General features: G+C 40.1%; 1 protein-coding gene and 1 pseudogene across 2 annotated transcripts in view; one reads left to right on the top strand and one right to left on the bottom strand.

Annotated features, from left to right (window-relative positions):
* Window positions 1-25,202, top strand: part of DLG2 (discs large MAGUK scaffold protein 2) — a 2,300,776-nt gene that overhangs the window by 1,116,461 nt on the left and 1,159,113 nt on the right. The gene's annotated exons all lie outside the window — the stretch shown is intronic.
* On the bottom strand, window positions 14,081-14,460 carry LOC142446969 (large ribosomal subunit protein eL36 pseudogene; annotated as a pseudogene).

Raw genomic sequence — 25,202 nt, 5'->3', positions numbered from 1 at the left:
GGTTAAGTGAATTGTTGGGCTGCTGGCCAGTTCCCCAGCAGCTGTACAGTAGAAGGCTGAGGCTTTTTGCTCCTGTGCATAGTTAAAGCCTTGAAAGTCTTATCTGCTCTGCGGTAGTCACCTATATGCTCACCAGGAGGCTAACTAGCCTTGGCTGTAACCATCCTTTTTACCCCTTCTACTGTATAAGAACCTTCCATTTCTCCCTATGAGTCCAAGCATTGAAATACTGGTCTAACCTCATGGCTTAACTCTTCTTTGCTTCTTGAGTTAAGTCATTCTCCTTCCCCCTCACCTATTAATAACGCTGTTCTCCAGTCATATGTAATCACTTGACTTCACAGGTGGGTCTTTACATGTTCTTTCTGCTGCTGCTCCAACATTTTCTTCTGCACATTCTCTTTCAGTGTCAGTTTAAGCATGACTTCATTCGGAAGGCACTGCTGACCCTCTGTTCTACTGATCTCCCAGACACTACAGTTTTGGGTCAAACATAACACTTTCTTTTTCTGTGTTTGCTTCTTTTTGTCACACTGGCTGCTCATGTATGTTTCCTAACACTGAGGAGAAGTACAGTCACATAATATGCACCTTTAAAACAAAATTTTGATTAATAAGTCCATAATGATAAACCTACTCATCATGACCATATAGAACAGAATGGACTTGCTCTTTAGGGTTTCTCAGACTGTAAATCTTTATGGGAGCCGACAGCCTTATCTTTCTCCCCAAATTGATGTTATATAATGCTATTTATCCTAGTCCACTCTTTCTGAGACAATACCCAGTTCTTGACAGTTGATCAAATATGTTCCTATCTCTCATTTCATCTGACTACAGAAATAATAGAAGATGCATAGGTGGCAGGGGCTCATTTTATAATTGAATGTTATAAATTCAAGGAAAACAGATAACTGACTGACTTGGTGGCCACATGAAGTCACTTTAGACAGAGAATGAATATTCTTGCTGTGAATACTTCATTTATGATCTTAGACAATAAATTTCAATAATAAACTTAAATGACTTGATGTAGGAAATCAGCAAGTTGTAGAAGTTTGAAGGATTTTAGAGAGGCATTTAAGACTTTCATTCAGTACCACCATAGATTTGTCATCACGTCTTGGCAATTAGGCATTGTTCTTGTAGTATTTATTAAAAACAACAAAAACTACAAAAATGATAAGCGTAGTTAATATTGCTGAGTGCATACTCCGTGTTGAGGACCATGCTGATTGTAGGTTTATGAACATCTTATCAACCTCAACCCCATCTCTGGGGTTCCACCAATCTCTATATAACCAATGAGTCTAGTATCTTTTGTTTTATGTTTTTCTCTCATACTGTCTGGTATTATCTGTGATACTGATCAAAGAAGTCAGTAGGATAGCCAGGCACCATCTAGTTCTTCTGGTTTTCTGGTTTGCCTGGTCCATAAGTCCTTTGAACTAAATGTTTCCTTGAGTTGATTTCTTCATTTTTCTTTCTTCTTGATGGAGAGGGATCAATAGCTGCATCTTAGATGCTGTCGTGAATGCTTTTATGACCCTCCTTCTATTTACTACATACCAAGATGCAGAATATTTTCTTTGAAGTATATTATGCCAACTGACTTACTTGCCTCATATGCATGTGAAAGTTGGACATTAGTTAAGGAAAACTAAAGAAGAATTGATGCATTTGCAGTGTGGTGCTTAAGAAGAATCTTTAAAATACCATCAACTGCTAAAAGATCATCTTGGAGTAAATACAGCTAGTGGCAGGATGGAGAGACTTTGTCTCACATACTTTGAATATGTTGTCCAAAGAGACTAGTCCCTAGAGAAGGCGCCATGTTCCCTGTACATGGTAAAGTACAGGTACAGTAAAAAAGAGGGAGGCACTTGAGAAGATAGAACGATGGTGGTTGGAACACTGGGACAATTGCGAACATGGTGCAGGACCAGGCAGTGTTTCATTCTGTTGTGCACAGGGTCAGAACTCACTCGATCACACTTAGTCACAACTGACTGAGCTGTCCCCAAGACAATGGCTGATTTTTCCAAATAGATGATCAACTTTTCTTTTTAGTTACTTCTGGGTGGATTTGAAACTCTAACCTTTCAGATAGCAACCAAGTATCAGGAATAACTGACCTATTAGCCTATTCTGGCAATTTAGAGTAGCAGACTCATCAAGAATTGAGTTTCCTTTCAATTATTTATATCACAGATTCCTTTCTTCATATATTTTTGATGAATTGCTGTTTGATGTCTTTAAATAATCTATTGCTATAGATTAAATACAAAATACCCATATTCCCCTCCTGAATTTTGTGTGAAGTCGCAGTGTCTCGGGAGAGAGCAATTGTCCTGACAGCGTTCTTGAGAGGAATTTAAATTAGATCGAGCATGGGCCCCAGCGTGTTGCTGCTCTCCTTCAGTCCGGGGGGTTTCCTGTAGCTCAGCAGTGCAAACGTGTTCAACCAACTCCAGGTCTCCTTCCTGGTACTTGCATTTAGAAATCTATTTCATCCACGTGGTCTGGTTCTATAGGCTATGTGATCTGTTTACATGACCTACAATTCATATAATATATTGAAAATAATAGGGTCTTCGGAACTAGATAAACCTGGATTCAAATCACAGCCATACCACTCCCCATTAGGTATCAGGAAAATGACATAATTTCCATTTAGTCCTCTGTGAAATGCATCCAGTCATCATATGTATATCTTGATAGTTATAAAGAAAAAATAGAATATATATTTAATATATATTCTCTCCACTTTTACTAAGTGCTTTGTTATTTCTTTACCTTTAGTTAAAAATAATATAAGCATATCATAAGATATTTTCAAAATGAGTTAAAAATAGAGTCTACACTAATTAAAAACCTATTATATTAATTGGTCACTCTAATTTTAGTGTATATCCTTCTTTTCAATTTTCACTCATCTATGTTTAACTTCATACTTTTACTTAATATGACATCATAAAGCACTTTCTAAATTTTTATAAGGTCATCCTAAATATAATCTATCAAACAATTCAGCCATTCTGATTTTATATATTTACCAATGAGAAATGAATGCATCTCTACAGAGACACTTGTAACTAAATGTTCAAAGCAATCTTATTTTTAGTAGAAAAATCTTAGGAGCATCCAAATGCCCGTCAACATAGATAAAGAAGTTGTGGTATATGTATTAATGAAATATTCGCTAGCAATAAAGTGCAACAAGTGATTGATACATACAGCAGTGTATATATACTCAAAATAAGTATACTGAATTAAGATGTGAGATTTTAAAATGATCAATTGTTTTGGTTGCTGTCAACTATATAATTCCATTAAAAAGTTTTTTAAAAACTCAAATTCATCTAAGGTGAGTGCAATTATTTGGGCATGAGAAAGTGGGATATAGTGATAACAAAAGTATATAAAATTTAGGAATTGTTTGATTCCTTATATAATTATTCCTTAATCGAGGTGGTGGTTTCACGGGCATTTACATAGCTCAAAGTGTACACTGTAAATATGTATGACTTGTCTGGGATGAATATCACATCAATAAAGTAACAATTAAACATAATACATCTTTTTAATAGAGTGGCTTTATTATACCATTATTTAATTAATCATTCCCATTGCTAGATATGTATATCTCAGTATGTTGTTAGCATAAATAATATGAACATCTTTGACATAAATTATTTGATAACATGTTCAAAGTAAGTGAGATGAAACTCTTTATTCTTGCTTCCTAAGAGTGTTCCGTCTCTGTTTCTTCCAAGAGAGATTTGTTTGTTCTTCTGACAGTCCAGAGTCCTTCCAAGATTCTTTGCCAAGAACATAATTCAAATGCACCATGTCTTCTGTGGTCTTCTGTATGCATTGTCCAACTTTCACTTACATATGCAGTAAATGAAAATAGCGTGACTTGAGTCAGGCACACATTAGACCACAGAGTGATATCTTTGATCTTTGACCCTTGAAAGAGGTCATTTGCAGCAGATTTGCTTAACACAATATAGCTGATTTTTCAACTGCTGCTTTTATAAGCATTGATTGTGAATCTGAGCAAGATGAAATATTTGGCAATTCCTATCTTTTCTCCTTTATTCTATGAATATTTATTGGTCCAAATGTGAGCATTTTCATCTTTATACTGAGGCGTCATCCATACCTAAAACTGTTACCTTTTATCTTGGTCAGAAAGTGCTTCTTTCCTCATCACATTCAATAAGCAAGATTGAGTCCGCTTCTCCTCTCGAGTGGTTAACGAGCCTTCCTCGAATCCTGTTGCTGCATTCGGCTCCATGTAGTCCAGTTTCTCAGATGATTTGCTCACCACGCAGATTGAATCGAGCAAACACAAAACTGACTGCCATCACGTCAATTCAGACTCACTGTGGTCCTACTGGTCGTGTGGGTTTATGCCCTGGGCATAACCACCAGCTGCCCCCAGGGAGAAAGATGAGGCTTTCAAGTCCTGGAAAGAGGGACAGTCTCGGAAACCCACAGGGGCAGTTCTACCCTGGCCTGCGGGGGTGCTGGGACAGGCTGACTAAGAATTGTGAAAGGATAGAAACCCTGAGGGCTACTTTTCCTGATTTTAAACCTTTCTGAATCCCTTGTTCTGCTCCAATGACTGTCTGACTGTATAAAGATTCCACAAGTACAATTAAGTGCTAGTGATTTTCCATTCTTCACAATGTGATTCATCATTGGTTATGATCTACTCAAATACCTTTGCGTAGTCAATAAAACACAGGTAAATATTGTTCTGCATTAGTATTTGTTTTTTTAAAGCACTGCATTGAGTCTGTTCTGACTCACAGTGACCCTCTGGGACAGGTTGGAAAGAACTGCCCCGTGGTTGTCCGAGGCTTTGACTCTACGGGAGTCGCAAGTCTCACATTTCTCCTGGAGAGTGGCTAGCAGTTTCTAAATAATGACCTTTCAGTTAGGAGCCCAACACATAACCACTATGCCACCACGGCTCCTTTGTTAGTACTAGTTTAGTACCCATATGTAGTAAAGTCATACGTGTGGAATTGTTGGCTTAAAAGGTGAAAAAAATGTTAAACAATGGTATAAAATAATGTAGATGCCAACATATATTTAACCACTCTTTCCTCCTATTCCTGGACATTTAGATTGTTTTCTACTTTTATTCCTTTAAATAATTTTAAACTATTCTTAAGCTCCAATAGTACTTTGCCTGTCTTTTAAATACTGCCAGTCCATGGACCATTGTAAATTGTCAAAATATGCAGTAGTATGGTCAAGTCTCTGAACATTCTCAAAAAAATACATCCCATCATGATAAGCGTCGACAGGGAATCTGACAGCATTGTCTGGGTACTGACCATGTTTCAAGTTCTATGTTTTTTGTGTACATTAGCTCATTTAATTCTCCCTCGGAGACTCCACTGGGGAAGGATCTGGCAGCCTGCTTCCCTCGGGGATCATGGGGCAGTTTCATTCTGGCACACGGCGTGGCATGAATCAACATAGACATGGTGGCAATGAACGGCAGCAACAACTATGTGTCACGGTTCCATGAGTTTTTTTTTAAGTTTGTCTCTTTCAAAAAAGATAGGTCCACTATTATACATCATAGACTCGCTGAGAGGTGAGTTCAAGTACCCATGAATGGAGAATCCCGATTTCCGGAGTAGCAGTCTGCTCCACTGTCAGCAGTCAGAAGTCCTCAGTTTGTCTCAGAAACCAAAATGCTGGCATCTCACTGCAAAAACTCACAGCCATCCAGTCAATTCTGACTCATAGTGACCTTGTGGGATAGGACAAGACAGAACTGCCCCTGTGGGTTTCTGAAACGGTCTATATTTACTGGAGTGGAGAGCCTCATCTTTATCCTCAGGGAGGGTGGTGGTTTCTAACCGCTGACCTTGAAGCTAGTAGCCCAAACACTTAACCCGATACTTCACCCACCAGAACTCCTAAAGGCAGGCCTAGTCTTAATACCTGTCATATGGTGCATAACAGTGGAAGGGTTGAGAACACACACTCCGGAGATAACCTCTGTTTGAACCCAGGTCTGCCACGTATACTAGCTAGTACCTGTGTGGTCTTGAGTGAGATTCTTAATCTCTTTAAACTCATTTTTCTTCATCCACAAGATAGAAGTAATTATAGTTAAGTACCTCCTAAAGTTGTTAGGAAGATTAAATTGATATTTGTACAGTGCTTAAAACAGGGCCTGGCAATCTTTATCATTCTTGAAGGTTGTGTGAAATAAATGGTTGTGTAGAGAATCAGAGTTCTCCTCCCCTTACCATTCACACTCTAGGAAATCCTACTCATAATGGTAATCGCGATGGTAATTGTGGACCAGACCCGGCCACAACCTCGGGCTTTTTCAGGCAACCAGCTCCACTCCGGGTGCCCCAGCAAAGATCTGGGTCCTGAAACTTTATAGTATCTTACGCTTCAGAGAGATCTGCTTTAAAAGGAAAAATCAGTCTTGTTGCCAACTTTCCAAATTTAGCCATAACTGGGTCACCTAAAAAAGTAGTTCACTGTTCCCTCAAGTGGCCTTTCGCTTATGCTAATTTCATAGGAAGCACTCCTCACTGATTCTCAGCACGTCGCGCGTTCCATGAGTCATTGCTTCGGCAGAGACGCGTGTAAGGAGCGCCTTTTCAGAGCCACTCGCTGCCCAGTGTGTGGAACAGCGGTTTCCTTTCCGTGATCACGGCTGTCGATGCCGTCTGTGTCTCTAGAGACCGATCGTGAGGTTAAGATACAAACAAAAAGCAATTGTGAGAACTTTCATCATTGTTTCTGGTACTGTAAGATCTTAAAGAAGAAATTTTCCATTCAATGAGTTGGGTCACATCCTAATACTGTTCACTGATGGATGTGACAGGCTCTCTGATAGGTTCCCAAGTATGGGCAGGAATGTGATCCTGGCCCCAGTTTTAAAGACAGCACAATCTCGTTGACCACATCCTTTGGAGAATTTAGTTCTGGGTTAGAGGCTGGCTTTCCCAGGCCTGACTTGACACAATCACATGGCACAGGGCTGTTTCCTTGTGCGTCTGCCCTGGAGCAAAGGTTTCATAGAGCATGTTCTGAAAACGTTTTTTCTCCAAACTTATCATGATTCTAAGTACATGCTCTATGAAACCTTTCCCTCAATACAAGAACACATTCTTTTTAACAAATTGGCATTTCGTGATGCTTACCCTCACCCACCCACCCCCCAACACACACACACTCACACACACAATCGCTGAAGACAAAAAGGGTGCATTAGCAGATATGGTGAAGACAAAGGATGGTGCCTTGATACTAAAAGATATAGCATCTGGGGTCTTAAAGGCTTGAAGTTAAGCAAGTGGCCATTCAACAGCGAGGCAACGAGCCAGCTGGTGAGATCATGAGGGCTCATTGGGACTGGGCAAGTGTCATCAGAAGATTCACAACAAACAAACATACAAAAATGCATTGGTGAGACTGAGGGGGTTTGGAGCAGAGACCCAAAGCCCATCTGTGGACAGTGGACATCCCTGCACAGAAGAGTCACAGGGAAGGGATGGGTCAGTCTGTGTGCAGTAGAGCACCGATGGATCACGCAATATATCTCTGATCCCTTGAGGCTTCCTCACCTCCCACTATCCTGACCTGAGTGCTGCTCCCCACTTTGGACTAGACGGGAACATGTACATAGGTATAGGCAAGAGATAAAACTCACGACACATGGAACCCAGGGACAGTAATGGGAATATTGATATCAAAAGGGTAGGGGTAAGGGGGATAGTGTGGGGAGAGAGGGGGATACTGATCAAATGAATGGCACATAACCACACTCCCCCATCCAGGGGGAAGAACAACAGAAACCAGAGGGGAAGGGAGACAGTGGCCCATATGAGATATGAAGATAATAATGAGCTATGATCTATCAAGGGGCCATGAGTTGGGGGGGCAGGTAAAAAGAAGGAGCTGATCCCAAGGGCTCAATGGAAAGTAAATGTCTAGAAAAGAACAATGGCAATGTATGTACTAATGTGTTAGATACAATTGATGTATGGATTGTAACAAGAGTTGTAAGAGCCCCCCAATCACAATGATCTACATATAAAGCCCTCCCTGGGGGACAGGCAACAGAAAAGTGGGTGAAGGGAGACATTGGACAGTGTAAGACATGACAAAGTAATAATTTATAAATTAGCAAGGGTTCATGAGAGAGGGAGTGTGGGGAGGGAGGGGAAAATAAGGAGCTGATACCAAGGACTGAAGTAGAACGATCACGGCAACAAACATACAAATATGCTTGACACAACGGATGTATGTATGGATTGTGATAAGAGTTGTATGAGCCCCCAATAAAATGATTTTTAAAATAATAAATAATTGAAAAAGAAAATGATGATGGCAACAAATGTACAAATATGATTGACACAATGGATGGATGTATGAATTGTGATAAGTGTTGTATTAACCCCCAATAAAATTATATATTACAAAAAAAGATTCAGATTAAAAAAAAGAGTTATTCTCATGCCAGGGGAGCCTTGAGATAGGGATAAAATTAGTGCTTACAATGTGGCTCTGCTCACTACTTGACCTCATAAAGTGATCACTGAAGAAATGGGTGCTTTTGCAAGATGTGGGGTAGAAATCTGATGGTGCTTGGCTATCAGAAAAAAACAGCATCTGGGATCATAAAGTAAGCAGCCCTTTAAGGGAGGAGTCAACTAAGTCCATACAGGAAACACCACACCAGTCAATGTGATTCAGGGTTGTAAATAATAACATTCAAGATCAGAGGAAGGCAAGAGTATTTGAGTGTCACTTCTGAACTCCTGGTTTGCAGAAGGTTATGGAGGACACTGAAAGGCCAAAATCCATTTGCAGAGTCCCCATGCAGATGAGAGCTCGATCGAAACCTCAGCCCATTGAATAGGGCTGTGAAAGTGGATTACTGTAGACAGTTAGGTTAAAGCTTAACGTGCTACTTGTTCACCCTTTGATGGATTTTTAATTTGTCCTAGATACTGTTATCTTCTGTTTTCTTTTGGACTGAGGTTTCCCTGTGGTTTCTTTATTTATCTTGTGTGATTTTCTTTATATGGAATCCAGGATAAGTAATCTGTAGAGACTGTAACTAGATTAATAGCTCCTGGGGTCTGTGCTGAGGGAAGTTGGAGGGGAGAGGTGCTAATAATAATGGGTACAAGAATAGGGATAATGTTTCAAAGTCGATTGTGGTAATGATTTTACAACCCTTTTATTATATTTAAATCACTGAATTGTATGGCCTATGAATTTATTCCAAAAAGGCTGTTAAAATTAAATTTAAAACACTCTTTTTTAATTACCTATGTTTGCGTGAGGCTCAATTACTTATAGTTCCCTCACCCACCCACCCTGGTGTTATTTCTAAATGAAAAGAGCTCATCTGAAGATATTTACTAAACACACAATGTATCAGGCAGTTTTAAATACTTGAAGAACACAAAAGAATAAGTCTAATCCCCATCTATGCAGCCCAGGGAACTTGACTGTGAAGAAATAAATAAAGAATAGAACAATTTTAGAGACCAAACACTTTAAGGCATTAAAATAAACAAAATAGAATTTAGAGAAAATAAACAGAGGTAAAGACATGAAGGTTCAGAAGAGGCTTTTTGGAGCAGAAGGATTTGAGCAAGTCTTGGGGTAATGTGGAAGGCAGAGATCAATACTCTATGAGGCAGAAAAACTAACTAACCAAACTCACTGCTGTGACCCAATGGACCAAGTAGAACTGCCCATTTGAATATCAAAGGCGATCACTAGCTGGTGGGTTCAAACTGCTGACCTTGTGACTAGCAGCCCCAAGTGTAACCCACTAAGCCCCTTCAGCAATCACTTCCTCTTATGACTCTCCCCTCCCTTGTTATTTCCTTGTTTCTATGGCAAGAGCATATGTGTACTTTTTCTTCTTCTCCTCCTCAGCTTCCATAGAACCAGAGCAGCTGTTTTGGTTGATTATAGAAATGGAAGTACTTATCTTCTCGTCAGCCTTGCAAAGAGCGTTTAGGAGAGTTTCATTGGTGTGTCATCATTGCCATTTAGCTTATCAATTAATTTTTTAAAATCTTTTCTTGTACCCTTGCAATGTACTCATTTTTTAAAAAGTGGTCAGATGTAAATGATTGAAAATACATGCTTAGAAATTTTGGAAGAAGAATTAGCATGGGCATACCATTCAAGAAACATTGCAATATTTTAGAATACCTCCTGTTAGCTTTTCTTCTTTACTATGCAGTTTATTTTGATCACATATTTACACCTTTTTTGTAGAGTTTTCTTATGTCACTTTTGCTGAAGAAATTCAGAGGCGAGAAAGTCACTTTTGACTGGGGGATGAGAAAAGCCTCGTGGAAAGAGGCAGAACCTCAACTAGGGTTTAAATGATGGGTTGAGGTTAGTAACTCCACAGCATAATCCTAGTTATACAGGCAGAAAAATATATAGTTAATTTAAAGGGAACGGGCTTATCATCAGGGAAATAAGGGGCCCTTTCAGGAAATTGCCAACCAGAAACTTAGTAATCTGTACCCTGACAGCCATGAATCCAGACATCTTACTTGACAGGGAAGAGTTCTAAGAATTTTAGCATGAGGAATTTTGCCCAACATAAAATGACTCTCTTAAGTTGGTGCTTATATGTAAAGATGCTCTATATCACTAATAACAAAAATATACACGTTCAAGTCCTTTGCCAACCTCTCAAGTGGGCAATTAGTTTTGTTCTTTTTGAAAGCTAGCAGAGTATTGTAGCTTTTAGTAATAAAGCCTTTGTCTGATGTGTCCTTGCTAAAGATGTTTTCCCAGTCCGTGGAGTCTCTTCTTACTTACTCTCTTTGTGAATTTTTTTCATGCACACAGGTGTTTTATCTTCAGTATATCCCATTTGTCAATTTGTGCCTCCTCTGTGTTCGTGTCCTTCCTTATTTCTGATAGCCTATGTATTCCCTGTGCCAAGTTCTCAAGTGGTTCCCAATTCCCTCATTGATGGCCCTAATAATATGGGGTTTAACTTCAAGATCTGTGATCCATCTTGAGTTTATTCTTGTGCATGGAGTGAGATAAGGTCTTGCTTCATTTTTCTGCAGGTAGATATCCATTTTTTCCAGCACCACTTGTTAAAGAGGGCATCTGCTTCCCATTTGATATTTTTGAGGCCCTTATCAAAGATCAGTTGTCTGTATGCTGATGATTTTATTTCTGGGTTTTCAGTTCTTTTCCATTGTTCTGAGTGTCTGTCATTGTACCAAGACCATGTGGTTTTGACAACTGTGGCTGTATAGTACGTGCTAAAGTCAGATAAAGCAAGCCCTCTCACTGTGTCCTACTTCTTGAGGAGTTCTCTGCTAATTCTGGGCTTCTTCCCTCTCCATGTGAAGCTGGTAATCAGTTTTTCCATTTCTTTGAAGAAATATCAGGGTAATTGTATCGGGAATGCATTAAACCTAGATATTACCTTTGACAGAACTGACATCTTGACTATATTGAGTCTTGCAATCCACGAGCATGGGATATTCTTCAATTTGTTGAGGTCACTCTTGGTTTCTTGTAATAGTGTTCTATAGTTTTCCCCATATAGATATTTTATTCTTTTAGCCACTTATATTCCTAGATATTTCAATTTGTGTTGGGTTATTGTGAAGAGTACCACCTTTTTTATTTCCTCTTCTGTGGTCTTATCCAATGGGAATAATAGTCCCGATGGACTTTTGTTTGTTGATCTTGTGTTTTGCCACTCTGCCAAACTCCTCTATTGCTTTCAGTACTCCCCTTGTGGAACTTTTTGGATTTTCCATATATAAAATCATATCATCTGCCAATAATGATAGTTTCACCTCTTACTTCCCCAGATGAATACCTTTGATGTCTCTTCTTTGCCTTATGCTGTTAGCTAAAACCTCCAGCATGATATTAAATAAGAATGGGAACAAGGGGCATCCTTGTCTGGTTCCCTTTTTCAGTGGGATTGTGTTAATCTTTTCTCCATTGACTACCATTTTGGCTGTTGGTTTTTCATATGTAGCTTGTATTGTCTTGAGGAACTTTCCTTCCATTCCTATCTTCTCAAGTGTCTTAAACAGGAATTGGTGTTGGACACTGTCAAATGCTTTTCCTGCATCTGTCGATATTATCATGTGATTCTTACAGTTTTTCATGTCAGTGTGACGAATAATAGTAATGGTCTTTCGTATGTTGAACCATCCCTGCATCCCTGGTATGATTCCCACTTGGTCATGGTGAATTATTTGTTTTATATACTTTTGTATTTTGTTGGCTAGAATTTTGTTAAGGATTTTATATTGATGTTAATTAAGGATATTGGTCTGTATGTTCCCGATCTTTAACCATAAGAGAAATGCAAATTAAAACAACAATGAGATACCACCTAAAACCCTTAAAGGTAGCCCAATTCAAAAAATCAGAAAGCAACAAGTGTTGGAGGGGCTGTGGGGAAACAGGAACGCTCATCCACTGCTGGTGGACCTGTAAGTATGTATGACCACGATGGAAATCGATCTGGCGATATCTGAAACAGTCAGAAATCGAGTTACCATACGACCCAGCAATCCCCCTCCTGGGCTTATACCCAGAAGAAGCAAGAAACAAACCAAGGCCAGACATCTGTGCTCCAATGTTCATTGCGGCACAGTTCACAATTGCAAGGAGTTGGAAGAAACCCAAATTTCCATCAACTGACAATTAGATTAAAAAACTGTGGTATATACATACAATGGAGTACTATGCATCACTAAAAAGCAGTGATGCACGTATGAATCTTCATGGGAAGAACTGGAGGAAATCATGCTAAGCGAAGTAAGTCGGGCACAAAAGGAAAAGTACAACATGAGTCCACTGAGCGGGGGTACGAGGCACTAACCCTCCCAAGGGGTGGGTATTGTTTATATCCCCAAAAGGAAAGAGGGACCAGACTTCAACCCAGTGCCCCAAGGTGTTAATGCAATATTCCAGCATGGAGTAGGGAACCAGCGGAGAGGTCTGGGGGGCTGGCCCCAGTACCAAATACTAAGTGGACGCCTGCCCCTCCCCACAGAGGAATTTATTTCAAAGGACAGCATTGAATCTACAACTCCAGGAGAGGGACATATCTGATCGGAGCACACGGGAGCAGGTGAAGGGGGAGTAGGAGAGAGTGGAGCACATCCTGGCCCACTAGGTCTTGAGGACCATGACCCCAATTAGAGCAGTCAGTCCACAGAGAGGACCACATGGCCAGCCCCACTATGAGATACTACATCCCTCACTGACCTATGACCCTGCGGGGCACAGCACCGGAGACACAGTGTGGGAATTGTGCTTGATCTGATCCCACAACACCGAGGCAAAGCACTGGGAGAATGCAGTGGAACAGCAAGGGAATGGAGTGGCAAGGTCCTCAGGGAATGCTGAAGGTAGACTTTGGGGCCAGGGTGTGGTGTCCGAACAGATTGGACTGGCCAACAAACGATCCTTGAACTAGATTATGTTGTGTGTGTGTGTGTGTGTGTGTGTGTGTGTGTTTGTGTGTGTTAACACAATGAGGGATGATTTTCACTTGTGAGAGTTTCAAAGATCTGACAAATAGTAATAACTGCTTATGAAAACCAGTCAAAGAAAACCTAATGGTTTGCAATAAGCCAGGCAGCATCTGATGGCTCATCTGGATGGCCAGGGGTGTTGCAGCATGGTGCTCCATTGTGCCTGGAGTCTTCATCTGGGGGTCACAAAGAACAGCAACATAAACCTTAAGCAAAATACTTACTGCTTTCTTTTTTTTCAATCATTTTATTGAGGCCTTATACAACTCTTATCACAATCCATACATCCATCCATTGTGTCAAGCACATTTATGCATCTGTTGCCCTCATCATTCTCAAACCATTTGCTTTCGACTTAAGCCCTTGATATCAGCTCTTGGTACTTAGTGTTTTCTAAAAGGATAAATTCAGTATTAAAGTTCTAGCTTGAATTTTATGCACGATATGCTGAACGAAAAGAAAAAAAGGTACAAACTGTAATTTTTTTTTCCAGTTTCTGGAAAGACTTTATTATTTTGTGGGTGGGGAGAGGGGGGCACGGCACTCAGTCCTTCTTGGCAGCGGCCTTCCTCATGGCGGCCAGCACGTTGCTCAGCTCCTCTCTCTTCCTCTTGGCCCGGATATGTGTGCCCACCCGCTTCTTGATGAACTTCAGTGCCCGCTTGTCCTTGGAGACCTTGAGCAGCTCCATGGCCCTTCGCTCGTAGGGTGCAAAGCCGCACACCTCCCGGATCAAGTCCCGCACGAACTTGGTGTGCTTGGTGAGGCTCCCGCGGCGGCGGCTGTGCCTCGGCTTGCTCACGTTCTTGGTCACCTTGTGGCCCTTGTCGAGGCCCACGGCCATAGGGTAGCGCACAGCCATGGCTGCGACTCTCCGGTGGGTGCCGCGGCGGAAGGAAGGGGCCACAAACTGTAATTTTTATGTTATTAGAAACAAAACAAACAAAATGCACACAAATTGACATAGTTACATACTAAAAATCAACACTAATAAATCACTAAGGAATAGAAATAGAAAGACATGAATTTTAAAAAAATCCAATCACATTTCTGAAATGTATGCTTGTATAGTTTATAAATGTTTTACGTATTTTGAAAAAACCCTATGAATAAGAGCTTTTCCAACATATCATTTTGATTGGAGGGAATCAGAATTGATATAAAGACAGCGATGAAAGCCAGTGTCCTCTAAGAGTCCTTTGTCCTCCAGCATCGGCCTCATCATTTCCAACCACATTGTTCTATTTTCAGTCAATAACACTTATCACTAAGTCTGGTTTATTTTTAAAGCCGTCTTGCTGAGATTAAGAACCTTACTTATCCTGTTCCATAAGCATCCTCCACACTCAGAATACTGCCTGAGTAATGGCCTCACATGTACATGAACTCAAGGAGCAGAATGCCAGTCGGACAGCGACTCCAGAATTGCCTGTAAACTAAAGTTTGAACACCATAGTTTGACTAAGAGAGCATACATAATTAATGTCCTGCCAATCTCTCTAGCTTCATTGTCTTATGATCCCTTCTCCTTCCTCCAGGATCTTTACCCATCCAACTCTTTTCAATTACCTTGTCCTAAACATACTGACCTTTGTGTATGTTAGTCTTGCTTCCTGGAAGTTTAACCAACCCTCTTTTTTTCGTGCTCTTGTTTGTCCCTTTGGTACAGAGTAGTTTAAGACTTATTAGTGATTAACATAAGATCACCAGTGTGGAAATCGGGCTGGCAGGTTAACTATGTAGCTATACTTAAGTTACATTCTCTTTAAGGTGGGACTGATACAGCTATTCATGAGATTTTTGTGAAGATTGAATGAGGTAATAAATGTATGAGATAATGAATGTAGAACATGAAGGCTAGTTTCTGGTCCATGCCTCAAAACCCTAACTCACTGCCTGTGTTAGTCTGGGTAGACTAGAGAAACAAAGTCATAGACATACATATGTGTATAAGAAATAGCTTTATATATAAGAGCAATTGAACATTAAGAAAACATTCCAGCCCAGTCCAGACCTAGTCCTTAAGTCTGATATTGACCCATATGTCTAATATCAATCTATAAAGTCCTCTTCAGATGCATAAAACATATGCAATGTTGCCAAATATAGAAGATCACAGGCCAGTGGGTAGAGAGTCTTTGGATCCAGTGGCACTAGACATATCTCAGCGCTGACAGAGGTCTCTGTGTGGCTTCTCCAGCTTCCGAGGTCTGGTTGCATCAGGGTGGGTTCATGTGGCTTTTCCAGCTCAGCGCACTAGTGTAGTTTCATGTGTCTTGTCAGCTGCAGTGTCTCCCAGGGAGTCACACAGAGAGAGTGTGTCTCCTGCTTTCAAGGAGGAAAATTGGGATTTCCCAGAATTCTCAGGAAAAGGCCATGCCCACAGAGAGGCATCATTGGCTATGATATGACTGACAGGCTAGACTCCACCCCTACATGCTTAATCCTTAAATTGACAATTATATAACTACCACACTGCCACTGAGTCAGTTCCTATTCACAGTGATCTTATATAGGGTTTCTGGGTCTTTATGGAAATGCAAAAACAAAACCAAATTCAACCTAAACTTTCTCCCTCAGAGCAGCTGGAGAGTTTGAATTTGTGGTTAGCACTCCAACACTTACCTGACAGCGCCACCAGGGCTCCTTTTTTGGTATATACACTGTCTTACTGCCCTCGATTTAGTTCTGACTCTTAGGGATGCCACAGGACAGAGTAGAACTGCCCTTATTGGTTTCTGGAACTATAAATGGTTATGCAAACAGAATACCTCATCTCGCTCCCTTGGTGCAGCTGGTGGATTTGAACTGCTAACCTTGTGGTTAGCAGTCCAACATATAACTTCCTGTGTCACAAGGGCTCCTTCTAGTGAATATTAACAGTGTACTAACTGTTCACGTGATGTTGGTCATCAATCATAATATGATCATTGTAGAGATGATGTTGCTATTTTCTTGGGAAACCATCCCTATCTCAGGATGTGTTTAATTCCATTTCTATATGCCACGAACCAATTACTGTGTTTTTAGAAATCTGTTTGGTTTGGGATTCTATTTGAATATAAACCTCATTGGAAGAGAGTCTAATACCAGATTATGACATATACTGGTGTCCACAATGGATTCTGACTCCTGACAGTCCTATTATTGTGAGAATAAAATTGTGTTCCATGAGGTTTGCAATGGCTGACTTTTCAGGAGGAACTCCTCCGAATTTTCTTCTAAGGTAAATCCTGGTGAACTAAAGCCTGCAATCTTAGAGTACCCACAACACCTAGCATGGTAAGACCAGTTGTGGCCAATTTATGGTGAACTCACATGTATCAAAATGGAATTGTGCTCCACAGGGCTTTCTTTTAAAAATTTATTTATTAAATACTTTAATTGGGTGCTCTTACATCTCATCACAATCCATTTATTCATCCATTGTGTCAAGCCCATTTGCACATATGCTGCCATCATCATTTTCAAAGCATTCACTTCCTACTTGAGGCCCTAATATCAGCTTCCCATTTCTTACCCCTCCCTCCTCTCCCTCATGAGCCCTTGAAAAGTTATAGATTATTATTTTCATATCTTACATCATCCTCCATTGCCCCTCACCCACTTTTCCATTGTTCCTCCCCCTGGGAGGGGGTTCTGGTTGATCCTTTTGATCAGTTCCTCATTTCTCCCCTCCCCCTCCCCTAATCCTCCTGGTGTCTCTACTCTCATTGTTGGCCCTGAAGGGTTTATCTACCCTGGATTCCCTGTGTTTCAGGGTCTTATCTGTAGCAGTGTGCATGCTCTGGTCTAATCCAATTTGTAAGGTAGAATTGAGATCATGATAGTGGGGTGAAGGAAGCACCAAAGAACTAAAGTTGTGTGTTTCATCAGTGCCATACTGCACCCTGACTGGCTCCTCTCTTCCCTGTGACTTCTCTGTGAGGGGATATCCAGTTGTCTAGAGATGGGGATTGGGTCTCCACTCTGTGTTTTCCCCCCACCCCCAAACACATTGGCTATAATTTTGTTCTGGGTCTTCGATGCCTTATACCTGTTGAGAAGGCGAACATCACAGAATGCTGGATTATTAAAACAAAGTGTTCTTGTATTGAGGGAGTACTTGAGTTGAGGCCCAATGTCCATCTGCAACCTTAATTCTTAACATATAGATATGAATACATAGTTCTCTCCTTTTGGTATATATAGTTTTACATATGTACATGCTTGCATTTAGACCTCTATAAATGTCCTTTGCCTCCTGGTTCTTTCCTATATTTCCTTTTACTTTCCTCTTGGTCTACCATCATGTTAAGCCTTCATTCAGGTTTAGTAATTCCTCGCTGTTACATTGCCCTTGATTAAACCCCACTAGGCATCCTGCACCCTTCTCTCCATTGATTCTAGTTCACTTGCTGTTCCTTTGTCCCTGGATTGGTTTCCCCACACCCTTCCTTTCTCTCACCTCCCCTTCTCCCGTATCCCCTGGAAACATTGGTCCGTTTCTTTTCATCTCTGAATTATTTATCCTGCTTATCTTATCTAGATAGACATGCAGATACATTAATAAGCACATAAAACAGGAAAAGCCAAACAAAACAACAAAGGAAGTCAAGACCAACAAAACAATAACAACAACAACAAAAACACCAAAAAGAAAGCCACTGACAAAAATGGAAAAGGCTATAAATAGTTCAAGATCTGTTTGCTGGCATTTATGAGTGTTTTCCAGTCGAGTCTGATGGGGTGTCACACTCTGTCTCCAAGTCTATTTTTGGTATTCCTCAGGGATTTCATCACTTTGCTCCCCTTGCTGCTCTGTTGCACGCCTTTAGTGTTTCACCCCAGTGTAATGGGGTCAGATTGTGCACAATTGCCGCACTGTGTCTCCAGTGTAGTCCCATGCAGCACTATGGCTTAGTGAGGGATGTCATGTCTTGTGGTGGGGCCAGCCTTATGGTCCTCTGTGCGTTGTCTGCTCCTAACAGGAATATCGTCTTCAAGGCCTGGTGGACCTGGGTGTCCTCCACTCCCTCTCCATCCCTTTTCCTTTCCCCCATGTGCTCTAATCAGACGTGCCCCTCTCGCCAAGCTGTAGTCTGAAGCTGCTGTAGTCTGAAGCTGCTGTCCTCTGAAGTGCATACTTCTGAGGGAGGGGGGTGTCCATATAGTTGGGATTGGGGCCAACCCCACAGATCTCTCTATTGCTTCTCTGGTACATGCCACTATGTTGTATTCACATCTTGGCACATCAGGTTGAAGCCTGGTCTCTCTCTCCCTCTCCTGACTCCACAGGGCTTTCAGTGACTACTTTTTAAAATGCAGATTGACAGTCATTCTTCTGAGGTTCCTCTGAGTGGCATCAAATTTCAACTTTTCAATTAGTAGTTGTATGCAATTACTGTTCTCACCACTCAGGGATTTTGCATTGCACATGACATTGAAGAGCCCTGGTGACATAGTAGATTACAGGTGGGCTGCAAAGCTGAAGGGCACCAGTTTGAAACCACAGGCTGCTCTGTGGAAAAGGTGAAGCTCTCTACTCCTTATAAAAATGTAGTCTCAGCAACCCACAGGGACCATTCTACCTTTCCTGAGCATCCCTGTGAGTGAGAATTGACACAGAGGCATTGAGTTTGACTTGGTTTGTGTTGTTCTGTTAATACCATTAGTTGATTCCAACTTTCAAAAACCCTGTTGGAGAGAGCAGAACTGCCCAAGAGGGTTTCTTGGGCTGTAATTATCATAGCAGCAAATTATCAATGTTTTTTTCTTTCCTTTTCCTTCTGTGGAGTGGCAGGTGGGTTCAAACTGACCACCTTTCCATTCTCAACCAAACACATTAGGGTTCCTTATGACATACTAAATAAACAATCCCAGGCCATTGGGTTGATTCTGAGCTATAATGACCTTATGGGACAGATTTGAAGTGCCCCTTTGGTTCCTGAGGCTGTCAACCTTACAGAAGCAGAAATTCTCATCTGTTTCCCATGGAGCAATGGGTGATTTCCAACAGCTGACCTCATGGTTAGCAGTTTAAAGCATAATCCACTATGCATATGATACATAGTCAAACTAACTGCCATTGAGTTGCTTCTGTGACATACAATAAATGCTTAGGAAATTGATAAACTGTACAAACTTGAGATAAAGCAATACATTTTAAGTAAAGATATCTTTTTGAGAACTAAAAAGAGAGATCTTGGCCATCCAGAAGGGAGGAAAGAAAGAGAAACAAAGGTTACTCTGGTTTGTTTAAGAACTGGGGGTGACACATGGAAGAACACACCAGCCTGCTTGATCATGGGGTGCCGAAGGAATCCGTTATCAGGCATCAAAGAACAAAAAATCGTATCATTGTGTGCTCTCCTCCATGATACAATTGCTGAAGACAAATGTGTGCATAAGCAAATGTGGTGAAGAAAGCTGATGGTGCGCGGATATCAAAAAAGATGGCGTCTGGGGTCTTAAAGACTTGAAGGTAAACAAGCAGCCATCTAGCTCAGAAGCAACGAAGCCCACATGGAGGAAGCACACCAGCCTGTGTGATCACAAGGTGTCAAAGAGATCAGGTATCAGGCATCATCAAAACAAAAAAAATTTATCATAGTGAATGAGGGGAGGAGTATGGAGTGGAGACCCAAAGCCCATTTGTAGGCCACTGGACATCCTCTTACAGAATGATCTCAGGGAGGAGATGAGCCAGTCAGGGTGCAATGTAGCAACAATGAAACATACAACTTTCCTCTAACTCCGAAATGCTTCCTCTTCCCCCACTATCATGATGCCAATTCTACCTTACAAATCTGGCTAGACCAGAGGATGTACACTGGTACAGATAGGAACTGGAAACCCAGGGAACCCAGGGCGGATGATCCCTTCAGGACCAGTGAAGAGTGGTGATATTGGTAGGATAGAGGGAGGGTGGGTTGGAAAGAGGGAACCAATTACAAGGATCTACATGTGACTTCCTCCCTGGGGGATGGACAACAGAAAAGGGGGTGAAGGGAGACTTCGGACAGGGCAAGATACGACAATATAATAATTTATAAATTATGAAGGGTTCATGAGGGAAAGGGGAGGAGGGAGGGAGGGAAAATGAGGAGCTGATGCCAGGGGCTTAGGTGGAGAGCAAATGTTTTGAGAATGATGAGGGTAATGAATGTACAAATGTGCTTTGCAGAATTGATGTATGTATGGATTGTGATAGGAGTTGTATGAGCCCCTAATAAAACAATTTTTTTAAAAAGCAACAAAAAAATTATAGAACTGAGGGCACGGGAAAGTGGAACAGCATTAAAAGTGGAACACCATTGAAAATGAGTAACTGGTCTTGGCCCTTCCTGTCAACCCCCCAAAATGATTTTTTTTCCTTCATAATTTGACAGTTATTCTAATAGGCTCTTAGATTTATTACATTATTTGACATTCAGAGTTTTACATAGTAGGAAGAGCAGATTGGAGTTCACAGGTTAAATCCCCATTGTAAGTTGTATTTGACTAGAAGGAAAGTCATTCTGAATAGAAAAAAAGTTATTTTCTTTGTTATTCAATTTCTCCTTTCAGAAATGTATGGCTGGTTGGCTATGTGGACTTATAAGTGGCCCATTCAATGTACTCTAAACAAATCACTATTTGTTTTGGTAGAGAGAGTAGGAGAAAAGTTGAAAACAGACTGGTGTAATTCTGAAAAGGTTCAAATAATGTCCTCTGTAAGTACCAAGAACAGAGCAATTAATTTTCAGTGGAAAATTCAAATGACTTTTGGATGATATTATATGCATATATGTCCTAGACTTTTATACTATGCAATTTTTAAACATCTTATTCTAATATATTCATTTAAAAGTAAAACTAGAATTTTATGCTAAATTATAATTTTCTCATTTCATGAATGTATTCATAAAAGAGCATTTTCTAATCCATGTCTATTATATGAGCTTTGGGTTTCAGTTTTCTGTAAATTGTTTTGCACTTTTTCTTCTTTTAATTTAACTCAGCAACAGGAGTTCTCAGCTGTGAAGAAACACTGAATGGATTCATATTTGAGGTGACAATTGTCAGCAGACCTTTAAGAGCTTCTGCAAAGCTGATAATGTGTAGCAGAAGCTGACTTTGTAAAGCAGAATACATTGTAACATCCAAATAAGATGGGCTCTAAGTTGATCACTCTATATTCCCACTGCACCCTTAGAGAACATGAAGAAACCTCAAATGACACCTGAGTTTTAGTGAAAATAGAAAAACAGATTGTTTAAATACACGAAGAAGCAGGTCAAGGGGATATGGTCTGAGGAGCTAAACTGAGATTGCTTAGGAATAGAATCATAAAGTTTATGAATTGAAAGTGAAACTTGATAATCTAATAAAGCCTTTTGTTCTGTATTTAGAAACTAATAGAATGAATGGATTGATTCATATCACAAGGTTTCCATTAGTCATTACCTTCCCAATAATAATCTCTTTGAAATGCAGCAAGTCACTTAAGACTAATTGGCTTATTGGTTTTCATTTCCGCCAATAAAATAGGAAAATGAATAAAATAATCATATCATGGAGAGTTGTTGAAAGCATGAACTAAAGTTATGCCTATAAAGTGCCAGCCTGGCCATTGTACTGAAAAAACAATAGTCATTGCACTCCTGCTAAGCAGTCTATCTTCTACCACAGGCCTTAAAAAATAATCATAACTAGTGCCCATAACATTCTAACTCCAAAGAGTCAAATATGCTCATTGGTGGTTCAGCGGTAGAATCGTCACCTTACATGTAAGAGACACTCTTTGATTCCCGGGCAGTATACCCCAGTGCAGCCATCACTGACTGTGCATGGAGACTTGCTTGTTGCTATGAGGCTGAACAGGTTTCATCGGGCGAAGAGAGAAAGAAAAGCCTGGCAGTCTACTTCTGAAAATACGCCAGAGAGAACCTTAGGTATCCTAGTTATCCCGTTAGCAAACAATCCTGAGGCGGGCACAAGGCCAGAAGCATTTTGTGTCTCTGGGCATGGAGTCACTGTGTGTTGGGAGCCAACTCCACAATCACTTGCAATAAGAACAACATGCTCCATCGTAACCATCTGGAAAGCACAATTGTATAACAACATGTTTCTTTTTATTTACTTTCAGTACACATACTGTCAGCACTTAGGCATATTTCCATAAGTCTCTCATTTAGCCTCACCATGAGTAATGTCTTTGTCCATAAATATTCTTCAAAATACTATTCTTAATGGTTGATCAGTATTCAATGCTTCATAGAGAGCATATTTTCTTATTTCCGTTCGTTGGTCACGTAGGTAATGTCCAGTTCTAAACTTTCACAAATGTTCTCATGAGCATCCTCATATATAACTGTCATCTTGCTTTATGATTATTATTATTAGATTTTAATGCCTATGAAATGATAGCAAGATCTAAGGTTAGACCCATTTTTAAAGCTCTTGAATGACAAACAGTAGCACTGCAATTCTTTCCAGATTATAGATATTTACCAATTTTCCCCCAACAGCATCTTATCACATGAGTGCATCAATGCCAACCTCTATTATAAAAAAATTAGTCAATATTTAAGAGAAATTTCCTCTTTTTGATTTTTTCAAATAATATATTCAGAGGAAAGTGCAGCTTTCTGAATACACGTGAATGGCAAACCTCATTCCTAATTATCCCTACTCCCTAATACATACTGATTGCCTGTGTACAGTCTCCATAAAAACAACAGAGCAAGGATATCTTCAGCATAGCTGAGTCAGTACCTTTATACCCATAAGGCAAGCTGAATAAAGTGAACAAGGAACATAGATTGAATATTCAAATATAAGTAGTTTCTACTCTAATACCGTTTACTTTCTGGTAAGCCAATTGTCCTTTGGGTATTTGACCTTTGAGAGCAATCGTCTAATGTGATCTTGAACAGCTTTATAGGCAAGAGTTTTTAATAGATAATAAAGCTAATTCTCTCCATTTTTCTTTTATTTCACGTGTACTGGTGAGCCCTGGTTTCTTTTTACAAATATCTCTAGTATAAAGACTTACCTGGTGTTATGTGAGAAGCACCCCAAAGTGTGTTAGATTGGTTTTAAATATATATATATTTAAAGTTCTGGTTTACTTTTGTTAACTGTGAAATCTTGACACCAAACATCTGCTATTATATTTACATATGATAAATTACTCTTTTAATGACCCAGAGCATGGATTAAAAGAGGCAACATCTTTGGGGGAAAAAAAACCCAACATTTTATTTGGAGTCAACTGATGTGTGCTAGTTTGGTGGTCTTATTACTAGCTTAGATTACAGAACAAGGTACTGAACCTCAGTAATCCAAAATTTTAAATCTTTAGAAAATAGTAACAATTCTGATGACAGCACAAGATTGATAGGAGAAGAGACAATTAAAAAATATCCAAGTAACTTAAAATATCATAAATATAAATCAACAGTAACAAAACTTAGATTGTAGATTGAGTTTTTCCTCTAATGGTAGAACAATGACCAGGAAGACAGAAATGCTCTGTATCAGTTCACTTGTCCTCCTTATGGGGTTCTGACTTAGGCAATTGGGCAGCAGGAATAAACTTAAAATGGCCTGGGCACCCCACCTTAGAGTTGAAGAATAAGTGTTCTCAAAGAACATCTCTCTGAAAGTTGAGAAAGCTATGAGGGCTCAAGCATGGAGCATAAGATGGACCTTTTACTCCCTATTTCATGAAATTCACAATTGAAGTGCAGATCATCTAAAACAGAAAGAGTTCATCTGAATGGGTCTATCCAGAGGGGCTCTCGCTGTTACCTGTGCACAGGATAAAAGCACAGAGGAATGGAAGAAGAGAAGTTTTCTCACTACCTAGAGAAAACAGGCTCTATCTAGGAATACTGACAATGTGGAAACAGGAACAAAAGAGGGAGACCTCCTCTGGGAGCTAAATTGTGAGGTAATTTATAAGCCCTTTAGTAAAGCATGACGGAGCCCAGGCTAAGGCTTAGTGGGTTACACATTGGACTGCTAACCACAAGGTCAGCAGTTCAAACACAACAGCAGCTTCATGGAAGAAGCATGAGGCTTTCTACTTTCATAAAGATTGATGGTCTTGGAAACCCCCAAGGGAATTTCTCCTCTGTCCTATAAAGTCAGGGTAAGTCAGAATAGTCATGACTAGACAGCGTTGAGGTTATTTTTGTTTTAAGTAAGATATAACTTAGTGAATAGTCTCAGGTCTGATTTATTAGATTATTTTTAAGGGCAGTATAGTGGAATTATGAGTTTCTTTTTTATATAAATTATTTTATCGGGGGCTCTTACATCTCTTATAGCAGTCCATACATAAATTGTATCAAATACATTTGTACATATATTGCCATCATCATTTTCAAAACATTTACTTTCTACTTGAGTCCATGGTATCAGCTCATCGTTTATCCCTCTGTCCCTGAGCCTCCAACCCTCGTGAGCCCTGAATAGATTTTAAATTATTATTATATTCATATCACACTGTCCACTGTATCCCTTCCCCCACATTTCTGTTGTTGCTCAGCACCACCACCCCTCATGGGGTAGGATTACATGTCAATCATTGTGATAGGTTCCCCTTACCCCCCACTTTTCTCCTACCTGCATGGTATCACTACTCCCATTATTGTTCTTGAGAGGATTATC

This window comes from Tenrec ecaudatus, chromosome 4 (assembly GCF_050624435.1).
Source record: "Tenrec ecaudatus isolate mTenEca1 chromosome 4, mTenEca1.hap1, whole genome shotgun sequence".
Classification (NCBI taxonomy): Eukaryota; Metazoa; Chordata; class Mammalia; order Afrosoricida; family Tenrecidae; genus Tenrec; species Tenrec ecaudatus.
This window is presented reverse-complemented; position numbering and strand designations above follow the sequence as displayed.